The sequence below is a fragment of the Rhagoletis pomonella genome, unplaced genomic scaffold (assembly GCF_013731165.1).
Source record: "Rhagoletis pomonella isolate Grant_MI unplaced genomic scaffold, Rhpom_1.0 Rhpom_scaffold_00006, whole genome shotgun sequence".
Classification (NCBI taxonomy): domain Eukaryota; kingdom Metazoa; phylum Arthropoda; class Insecta; order Diptera; family Tephritidae; genus Rhagoletis; species Rhagoletis pomonella.
The window spans coordinates 19,912,730-19,923,462 of NW_023458560.1; the positions used below are offsets into that span (position 1 = coordinate 19,912,730).

Consider the following 10,733-nt stretch of genomic DNA (forward strand, 5'->3'; position numbering starts at 1 on the left):
TACATACACATATACATATAATCATTATTCACGAACCAAAATACATACAAACAACTATATGCCCTTTAACCTTGTATGATAACATAATAACAAAGAGAATACGATAGACAAGTATAAACCCGTAAACATCTTTTTAATAACATAAACAATTATATTCGGTGATAAGTAACAAAGCATTATGATAACATAATGCTAAACATGTAAACATCTTTTTATCACCAAACAAACAATAGTTAGAAATAGTATAAATAGATGTAAGTGTAAAAATGGAAAACAGTTCTGGAAATAAAACGAGACTGAAATAATCTCTTGTGTACTTTTAATTCCTAACAAGGACTCATAACTCGAGCCTGTTTCGCAGCGTCCCACTCAGTATGACTGTGTATGTGTGAGTGTGTATCCACCGGATGTGAAAGTAGCTATAAATTCCTTAAGCCACACAAAGTTAAAGCCAAGGGTGTGAAACCTTGCTAACCAGGCGGTTCGATAAGGCAGTACTAAGCGTGTGGGAATGTCTAGGTGTTAGTGTTGGTTATAGTTGAGTAAAAATCTTAAACTTCGGGGATATGCGGGAAACTCACTGAGCCACTCCTTCGGGTTGTTCAGCTCTAATAAAATAGCGCTGAAGGAGTCGCGAATGTTCAGTTAGAAAGAAATACGTTGGCGGTGAAGTGTCGCGAGTTTAAGTGCCTAATTGTGTGCGGTGAATTATGTATATTTCTATATAAAAGTTAAACGGGAAAAACGGCGGTATTCCGTAATTTGTGGATATATATATATGCGTATAAAGATATATATATTTATATATATATATATAACGGTCGAGCTGAAGCTGCCTGAAGTGCAACCAACGGGACCTGTGGAGATCCCGTCACTTACCCGGAACACCTAATTAGCCAAGACCGATAATATTGGGAGTTGAAGTAAGTTTAAAGAAGCAAGTGAATTGAATTTGAACAAAAAAAAAAGGCCATCTACATGCATACACAAAAACGCGTGAAGGCACTGGCTTCCGCGTACGTACAGTGTGCAGGTGGATGCGTATGGCCACCACTCCGCCTTATTACCTTTTGATTAAATTATAGTGTTTTTTTTAGGTCGCCAGTACACAGGTATAAAACTACCTCCCCAGCAGAAAAATAGTACTACCGTCAACAACACTGCAATTGTTGCGTCAACAACAAAGGACGCAAGTGCAGGCAGCAAGCCCCGGCGCAATTAAAGTCAACCGCCATCTATACCAACAGGTACCGAGCTGGACGTTAGATAGAAGTTGCACGCACCGCCACACATAAGCGCATGCAACACCTATGCACGATAGAAGCAGCGCACACACACCTCTACATATACCTCAGCACCAGATACAATTTGATATCAACTATCATAGGCAGAACAGGCAACAATAATAATACAGCGATCAGCTGTGCGGAATCTTCGAACTGAGAGAGGGTCAATGCCCGCTGCAGATTGAGCGATTAAGCAGAATTCCAGTGGGCTGAACAGGGGAAAGGAGAATTCTGGTCAGAAGCAGGCGAGCATACGTACATACATATTTTTCCCCGCTCAGACATTGGGGGAGCGGTCACCCCTCCAGAAATTCTTGGGGAGCGACCAGCGACTACAACCATCAGCGGAGGAGTATCAGTCTTTTTTAGTTGTTATACTTACGCGTTTGCCATAGGAATTTTATGAATCACTATTTTGCTTAGGTATAATATTTTTAGTTACTTAAACTTCGGAATTTTTTTTGGATTTCAGTTTGAGCATAGTTCCTCGTTTCCTTTTTTTTACTCGCCTATGTTCAACTCGTTGCACTCTTCCCGCTCAATTTATCTCGTTGCTGTTTTTTTTATATTTATATATATATATTTTCTTTTTACCGCATGGGTTTGTGTAAATCCGAGCTCAATATTTCGTTTGCTGAGAATTAATTTAATGAATTTAACTTTTACGTTAATTTGTATTGAAGTTGACTAAATTAGTTTAAACTAAGTTCTTTTAAGTTGTTGTATTATCGCTCACTTTTCGGATTCCACATTTTTTTTTTTGTTTCTTCTACTCTTTATCACTCGTTCCCTTGTTCGGTTTTAATCACATTTTTGATTTCTTCATTCACTTCATTTTTTTTTTATTTAGGTGATTTCCTAATTTTTGCCAATTTGTAACCCGGGTTTTTAAGTAATTAATTTTGATACAACATTTGATCTCATTTAGATAAGATTTGGCATTTTTAATCGTAGTTAGAATTTTCATTACGTTTTGTGTCTTTACGACTCGCTCGGTGCCCGCTATCACGAGCGAGTGAAGTTATGAGCAAGCATAATAGGCTCTCTAACCCGGACTGAGTGCACACACGTGTGTATTTGGATTTGGGTGTATGTATGTATATTTCATTTTCCAGCCTTTTTCAGCATCCTCTCAACGTGTTGGTACCATCATCGAGGGAGAGCAAAGGTGAGTGAAAAAAAAAAAGAACTGAATTTTTCTTTTGTACATACATATACACATGCGTATAAACATACATTCTTAAAATATTTTGTTTTGCTACCATATTTTACCTCGGTTTTCTTTTAACTCGCGCGAATTTGAATATATGCGTATGAGCATTTGTTGGACACCTGCAAATAGAAGGGGTGTTCACGCGATCGTGAAAGTTTGAGAAGATTGTTGAGGTTTTTTGATAGTATTTAATTGTTTTTTTTTACTTCGTTTTTCTTCCGTGAGTCAGTTTTCCGAGCTTTTGTTTGGTTGAAGACTTGTCAGCTAATATAACTGAATTGCATCCTTGAATGTTTTTATAGCTCTATTGGATAGTGAATTCTAATCTTCGCAAATTTTGAAATCCTAAACTTGTGAATTGAACTTTTTTGGTAGATTTTTGTTATTAACTTTTCTATATAGGATAAGTAGGTTTAAGTGAGTATATAAATAAATGAATTCGTATGTAAAAGTTGAAAAAAAAGGTTGACGGCTTGGTTATTTAAAATGATGTGGTGAGGAACCAATATTTGGTGTGGGTGTTACTCTGGGGCTTAAGAGGGGACGTGAGGGCGTAGACGGATGACGGGACCGGGACGGCACTAGGTTACAAATACACAGACGTACTAGTTCAGGCAAAGGGGGCGTTGCAATGTTTGGAGTCAGCGCAACGCCCATGGCTGCGTATGCGAAACGCGCAGAGGGGGTGGGATGACTCCACCTGACGGGACAGGCCTTTTCTTTTAGCATTCTTGCAGTACTACTCAGTTCTATTTCTTCTATTTTTTTGTTGCTTCTCAATCAGGCATGACAACAATTTTGTATATGTAGGGTCAGGTATGGCGAGTGGAAATGACCCCCCCCATCCGGCGAGCTAGTCTGGGCCTGCCACCATGCCTGGAAGCCACCTCGTCCTACCCCGCAAGCACCCTCATAACAGTGTCTGCGAAACTGCTTGATGTCATATGCGAAAAGGTAGCATCATCAGTCGGCGTGATTAATAGCTGGTTAAATAGCTTCGGCCTGAAGCTAGCCGAGCAAAAAACAGAAGTCGTAAGAAACTAGAGGAGGTAGCGCTAAAAATTGTCGACCACACCATCACGACGAAACCCACAATTAAATACCTGGGAGTGGTGCTAGACAAGCGTCTTACTTTCAGCGCCCACCTGAGCTATGTGAGAGAGAAAGCAGCTTCAACGATCACGGGACTATCGCGAATAATGCTTAATACGCGAGGACCGAAACAGCGCAAGCGTTTACTCTTAGCGAGCGTGGTTAAAAGCCAAATACTGTATGCGGCCCCAATTTGGTGAAACGCCGCACAGTGTCCATCATACTTCCGCGGAGTCAACTCAACATACCGTTTATGCGCGCTCCGAGTTTGCAGCGCCTTCAGAACAGTGTCGCACGAAGCAGCTTTCGTAATCGGCAGTATGATACCCGTAGATATACTAGCAAGAGAATCGACGGTCCTTACATCCACGCGGCGTACTCTAACTCAACTAGACCGACATCAAGCCCGGCAAAGCAGCGTTACGGAGTGGCAAAACAGGTGGAATAGTACGACTAAAGGTCGTTGGACCTATCGCTGCATACCAAACCTGGTATCCTGGCTTAATAGAACGCATGGCGAAGTAGATTTTTATCTGAGCCAGTTCTTGAGTGGTCATGGCTGTTTTAAGGCATACCTGTTTAAATTCAAACATGAGCACGACCCCTACTGCGACTTCTGTCTAAGTGGCGTGGAAGAAGATGTCCACCACGTATTCTTTGAGTGCCCTCGTTTCCATCGGCAGATGAACCAACTTAAACTTGCCGTTGGAGGGGTGTTTACGCCACAGTCAGTAGTCCTATATGGTGAAAGGAACCAGCGAATGGGCATCCACCAGCGATACACTAACTTCGATTTTGAAGGAACTGAGGGACCTAGAGAGACAGCGGCGTATCAGCCCTGCTTAAGCCAACTCTTAGCATAGCAGCGGACTGCAACTAAACTATGATGTTCACCAACCAAAGCGTAGGCGCGGACTGGAACCTAGGCCGTTCCAGCCGCTCGAGCAGTGCGGCTTAGAAAGTTGTGCTTTCAGACCGCACCTTGAACATGAAATCTAACAATTAAAGCGCATGCGCGGACTGGAACCTAGGGCGTTCCAGCCGCTCAGGTGGCAATCTCGAAAATTTGTGAAATCGATAAATACGCGCGGACTGGAACCTATGGCGTTCCAACCGCCCAAGTGGCAATATCGAAAAATTATTGCAATCGAAAATAGGCGCGGACTGGAACCTAGGGCGTTCCAGCCGCTCAGGTGGCAATCTCGGAAAAAAAAAATTTTGAAATCGATAAATACGCGCGGACTGGAACCTAGGGCGTTCAAGCCGCCCAAGTGGCAACCTCGAAAAATTTTTGCAATCGAAAATAGGCGCGGACTGGAACCTAGGGCGTTCCAGCCGCAAATAAAGTGCAGTTTCGAATTTCGTCCACATGGGGCGTTGGTGCGGATTGGAACCTAGAGCGTGCAAACCGCAAAGGCAATATACATACGTATGCGGGCTTGAAACTCGTCGCATAAGGCATTTTAAGGTTTTTGCTGTTACTGTCTATAAAGGCGAAAATAATAAGTGGTATCTAAGAGATAAATGAATAAATAGTTAAAAAAGGGTAATTATCCTTAAACAAGACGTGGCAAAGCCTACCAGGCGTAGCCCAGGACTGAGTACAACCGACTGGAACGAACGTGCGAGTCTAGTGCTCAACCGCCTCCCGACGAAATACTTGACGGTGGTACCGGGGGGTTCGGTACTCGGACAGTAGGAGGTTTAGTTCGGGTTAAAGTCCCACACTGACGGGTATAGGCTTTCGATGCTTCCTCCTCGTAAAAAAAAAAAAAAAAAAAACATACATACATATCCATGAGTAAAAACACTTCACTGAATTTGGGGTACAAGAAATTGAATACAAATTTCGTTGTTTAATAAATTACACACTATTAAGGTACACATAATTGGGAGCGGCAAAACAAACTACAATAATTTTTTATTTTTGTCTTTTACAAAGGAGGAGCAGTAAGTAGAAAATGTTTAATGTAAAATAAGATAATACTTATCTCTATCGACTCTCCGCCGTTTTGGCTGGTCCCCGCAACAACTTAATTAGAAACGTTTTTTGTTGTTAACATCGGTCGTCCCTCGGCAGGCAATGGCAAACCTCCGAGTGTATTTCTCGCTTCAAAAAGCATCTCGTAAAATCCATTTTCTGTAGTAAAATTGTAGGTCACTCGATTTGTGTTACACCATCAGGACGCATGCCACAAATTGGAGCAGAAGCTCGGTAAAATTCTTAGCACCATAACACTATCATTCTTAAAAGAAGTTGTGATGTCATGGTTTAAATAAATGAATACTATCTTTTTTTAAAGTCATAACAAAAAACAAAACCGACTTCAATTCTCATATAAAAATTTAAGATTATCGTTAATTTCTTCACGATCCAATTATCGGATCTAAACTAAATAAGTATGGGACCTCCCTTGAGGTACCACCTTTCCGGTAAAAATAGAATTAAAGAATCGGTTAACGTGGTCCAAAGTTTTGCTGTGCCCAACATACATAAAAAAATATGAAAAATATAAGAAAAATAAGTAAATATTCCGATGAACTCATAACACTGGTTTACAGCAAAAATGTTCTGTGTATGCCACTATCCAATTCCTATGTAGAATTGCTCGGTGATTCTGAAAATCGAGTTAATTTTTTTCTATGGACACGTTTTCGAGATATTTTCAATTTACCGTTATTCAGCTTGAAGCAAAAATTGGTTCCTTTTAATCACGCATATCTTACGAACCAATTTAACAATCTTACTATAAGATACGGCAAATAAAAGCTAGTAAAATTCTCCATAAACCGTGTATACATCACTTTCGGATAGGACTTATAGTTTCTGACAAATTAATTAGTCATTCCAGTTTGTTTTTTATTTTTTAATGAAAAAATTAAGAAAATCAAACTTTAACCGAAGAAAAATTTTAAAATTAACAGGTTCTGTGCCAAATTTTTGCATTTGTGCTAAAGCCTGTTTTGTTACAAAACAAAGCAAATTACTAATGAAGAAAGCCGATGAATGAATAAGAAATTATGAGTGGTCAAATAAAAATACGCAAAAATGTTTTGTATGAAAAATGAGCAGGAAAGAAAGTTACTCATACGCCACGTACACCTGAGTAACACGCAACTCACAAATCTTATGTGAGTTTTTCTTATAATACGGCTGTAAGACTCGGTAGCATCGCACAAAGTTCGCGAAATCCAACGTTTTTTAGAACAAAAATCCCAGCTTCATTTCTGCGCAACAATTTTCACCATATTCGCCGGACTTAAATCCAATGGAGTTTTCCATATGGTCCATTCTCGAGACCAAAGTATACCCTAAAAAATATTGCCCACAGCTTGTTTTATTCCATTCTATTTCAACATCTATGCGCCTGCATTTGAAAATCCTTTATAAAATCCTTCCGAAAACGAATTGCCATTCGACTTTACTGCGGGCGGGGTTTTCAATTTTTAGTTTTATCACCTATTTGATTTAACAATAATGGTTCAAATTTCGCACTAGCCTAATTTATTACCAAAACTGAAATGGACTTTAAAAAAATTTCTTAAAAAATTGTCAACCCGAAAACACCCCGTAAATCCGCCGCTGAACACAAACCAATTTTATAAAAAATTTTCCGAACGTTTAAAGTCGAAACTAAATTTGCTGTCACACTTGTAATGTACCTCTAACTGATGATTTCGAATCAATAAAACAAAAACTTGCTTACCCTAGTAATGAATATAGAATTGAGAAAAATCAATCAATTGCTTCGCTATCATTTCTATAGGGCAATGATTTAAGATAGATGTATCCTTGACGGTTGAAAATCTTATTAATCTACTTGTCTATAAAAAGTAACAGCCCAAAACCATCCGCCGTCCTTTACACGAAAAATTATTTACCTGTGTAATTGAAGACTAATATATCATTTCTTGTTAAATTGCGTAAATACATAAGCATTATTTTCAATTTTATTATAGCAATCAATTCCACTTACATTTTTCTCATCGTCAAAAATATTCGAAACTCAATTATTTTGTACACTTACTCCAAATGCATATTAAAATCGAAGCACTTAAATAATTTAATGGTTAGCGTAAGCACTTAGTGTCAGCTCAATCCAAGGTGACTATTGATTAGAACTCTAGTTCACACACACACGTACGCTGATGCACGCACGCACTTTCACCCACCGTTCCACCGTTCAGCAGCTCAGCAGCTCAGCGGCTCAGACACACACGCACGCGCTTCATAATCACTGTAGTAAGTACATACTATGCTGGGTCCTAAAGTCAATTATTATCCAAGCGCAATGCATTTCTTTCCGTTCACCTTCGCAAACTCAACTTTCAACTTTGCTTACTCAGCTAACTCGGCAAAATCTGTTAGACACACAGACACACACTCACATGAGATAATATTTAATTTTATCACGCAGATTTTATTGTCGCGCAAATTTTCAGTTGAAATGATTTTCATCAGCAAACTTTGAACAAAAGTCGAATTCGCAGAAAATTCATCAGTCTCAAACTCACCTGAGCTTCAGAGTGCACAAGTATTTGTACGTATATATACCGAATGTGCACATGTGTGTATATTAGACTGGTCGAAGTAATCGACTACCTGTTTTTAAAAAAACCCTTTGTCAAATAATTTCGGGGCAGTGAAAAAAAACGCCTTTCAAAAGCGCAGCCCTTAATACTAATTAAGATTTACTAACGAATTTCTATTTTCCATATTAATAACAAAGGAACAATTTTTTTCAATTTTGATGAACGAAACATATTTTTAAGGAAACTTGGGGCTGTAAAAAGTCTCGGATGATGTTTCCATAAATTCACTCCTCCAAAAGTCATTTAAGGATAAATCAACTTTGTTTTTTTTTTTTATGGAGGAAAATGCCCAACCCCATCAACAAAAGAAAAGTCGCCAAACATTATTTAATTAATTTTAAATTCAAATTTACACTTTGTTATACCAGAATTTAATGGGATGCAGTAAAAAAAGCGCAAGTTTTAACAAAATACCGTTGTTTTGTTCTACATTTTTCTTCATATAAAAAAATGTCTAATCTTGAGTAATTTTTAGAGTGAATTTATAGAAAAATCATCAAAGAAAATTTTTACAGCCTTCAATTTCCTTTAAAAACAAATATCGTTAATTCCGACACGTTGAATTAGTTATGAAATTTCAAAATTGAAGAACCTTTTTCCTGTGTTATTTATATGGAAACTAAAAACTCGCGATTAGCGAACTCTGAATCATATTTATTACCCAGTCTTATGTTTAAACATATATTCATATTAAAGATGGGCGCGGGATATCAGGACCCACGGTACTGACTTCCAAATGGCCGGTATGGGCGGTATGGGAAGATTTTTAAACATTTTGCGGGCGAAACGGGATCCTTTCCCGACACGCCCAATGAAACCCACAACCTCCGTAAATTCAGAAAATCTTCCTTAAATACGTTTTATGTTTTATTGACATGAAAATGAAGAGCAAAGCAAAAAATAATAATAATTGGAGGATGCCAGATTTTTTATTATTGAAAGACATGTTAATTAAACTTAGCGATAGATTTCGGGACCCACGGGACCCGCGGTACAATTCTAAAAAACGTCGGCATGGGCCGAGTTCGGTACTTAAAAATTTTATTTCGGGATGGGCGGATCGGGATTGAAATTTTTGTCCCGTGCCCATCTCTAGCTCATATACATACAAACCAACGAAAATCTGTTTCAACATCCTATCAAGCAAACATTCGTACTTAAATAAATTTGTATGAAAGTCTGAATGAAATGATCTGTCGACTGCTGCGGCGCAATCCCTTGTAGTTCCGGCAAAGACAAAATATGAGGTGGTTGAGCGAAAATTCCATCAAATTTTAATGGAAATTTGACGCCATAAACTTGAAATTAGTGCAAGCGAAAAATGCCTTGCAGCATTTTATGTGGCTTCAAAATCTGTAATGCTTGCTCTTATTTATATGTTGCCCGGATCAGAGATTGAATTACGGAGTGGCAGTACGCACCTTTAATCACTCGGGCACAGATTAACCATATTTTATAAAAAAAAATTACAAATAACATGTCTTTGAGTAGCTGAATACATAAATAATTCCTTATATAATCATTTTAAGGCCACCTTTTCTTTTTCGTTAAAGTCTTGCGGGTCTTCTCTTACGTCGTTTCTTTCTAAATTCACCTAAAATAAATCAAATATTCATGATAAAGAATGGACATGAAAAATTCTGGTCGGCTGATAATTGTATTGTATTGTATTTATTTATTACGACTCTTCGAGTCTAGATCAACACTTAAAGAATATTATTGCATTAGTTAAAATAAAAATAAATGTAAAAAAGAAAAAAAAGAAAAAAGTTACATTGCAATATTTTAGATATAAATATGTTAAATTAAAAAATTTTAGATTACAATATCTTTAATTGAATAGAAATATGTACCATAAATCCACCCAATCATAGAATCTATCTGATACTTAAAGATTTGACGTACTCATATAGCCTTTTTTTGAATAGGTTAATATCACAATTTTTCACACTTTCTGGCAATTCATTAAAGCATTTTGGCCACTTGTAAAAAATCCTATTTTTTCAGACTCGGTTTTATAGTTCGGTAACTTAAAATCATTTCGCTGTCTTGTATTCCGGTTATGAACCTCGTAGTTAAATTTGATACTTGTTCGCAGATAATCGGGTAAATTTCCGTTTTTTATGTTGTAAATAAATTTCATAGTATGAAAAAAAAATTTGTTGTTTTACACTCATCCAATTCAAACTTATAAGCATATCTTTTATTGGAGTATCATACCGTTTGCATAATATAAAGCGCATAGCTTTATTCTGCATTTTTTGCAGCTTTTCAATTTGAGAATCTTTCATTATAAAGAAAATTGTAGAGCAGTAGATAAAATGAGGCTCAACTATTGATCTGTATACTTTTACTTTATAGTGGCTACTCAAATTTTTACAAGTTCCCTGCATGTACCACAGTTTTGTTGCTATTTTACTAATTGTATAATCAATATGCGAATCAAATTTTAATTTGCTGTCTATTCGGATACCCAGGTATTTAATTGTATTAACGTTTTCAATTTCGGTATTATTTATTTTAATGGGTTCAAGATCCGTAATATTTTT

General features: G+C 37.5%; 1 protein-coding gene and 1 long non-coding RNA gene across 3 annotated transcripts in view; both read left to right on the forward strand.

Annotated features, from left to right (window-relative positions):
* LOC118740478 (calcium/calmodulin-dependent 3',5'-cyclic nucleotide phosphodiesterase 1) overlaps window positions 1–10,733 on the forward strand; it is a 737,853-nt gene that overhangs the window by 602,546 nt on the left and 124,574 nt on the right. The window lies entirely within an intron of this gene.
* On the forward strand, window positions 7–1,298 carry LOC118740489. Its single transcript, XR_004993146.1, has 2 exons — window positions 7–923; window positions 1,098–1,298. It is a non-coding gene; the product is annotated as an uncharacterized LOC118740489 (long non-coding RNA).